General features: G+C 50.1%; 1 protein-coding gene across 1 annotated transcript in view; it reads left to right on the top strand.

Moving 5' to 3' along the window:
- Positions 1 to 678, top strand: part of PRSS57 (protease, serine, 57) — a 12,944-nt gene that overhangs the window by 9,790 nt on the left and 2,476 nt on the right. The gene's annotated exons all lie outside the window — the stretch shown is intronic.

The following is a 678-nucleotide window of genomic DNA, read 5'->3' as shown; positions in this document are numbered from 1 at the left end:
TCGGCCTCCCAAAGTGCTGGGATTACAGGCGTGAGCCACCGCGCCCGGCCTGTGTTATTTTTTATTTTTAAATTTTATTTATTTCTTTCCTATTAATTATTAATTTTTATTTTTATTTATTTTTTTGAGATGGAGTCTCGCTCTGTTGCCCAGGCTGGAGTGCAGTGGCGCAATCTCGGCTCACTGCAAGCTCTGCCTCCCGGGTTCGTGCGATTCTCCTGCCTCAGCCTCCGGAGGCTGGGACCACAGCACCTGCCAACACGCCCAGCTAATTTTTTTTGTATTTTTTAGTAGAGACGGGGTTCCACTGTGTTAGCCAGGATGGTCTCCATCTCCGGACCTCGTGATCCACCCGCCTCGGCCTCCCAAAGTGCTGGAATTACAGGCGTGAGCCACCGCGCCCGGCCTTTTTATTATTATTATTATTTTGAAACAGAGTCTCCTTCTGTCACCCAGGCTGGAGTGCAGTGGTGCGATCTCGGCTCACTGCAACCTCCTCCTCCTGAGTTAAAGCGATTCTCTCGCCTCACCCTCCCATGTAGCTGGGATTACATGCTCGTGACACCACAGCTGGCTAATTTTTTTTTTTTTTTCAAGATAGAGTCTTGCTCTGTCACCCAGGCTGGAGTACAGCGGCACGATCTTGGCTCACTGCAACCTCTGCCTCCCAGGTTCAAG

The sequence above is a fragment of the Mandrillus leucophaeus genome, unplaced genomic scaffold, assembly GCF_000951045.1.
Source record: "Mandrillus leucophaeus isolate KB7577 unplaced genomic scaffold, Mleu.le_1.0 Scaffold423, whole genome shotgun sequence".
NCBI lineage: Eukaryota > Metazoa > Chordata > Mammalia > Primates > Cercopithecidae > Mandrillus > Mandrillus leucophaeus.
The sequence above is the reverse complement of the archived record's forward strand: the minus strand, read 5'-3'. Positions and strand labels throughout refer to the sequence as shown.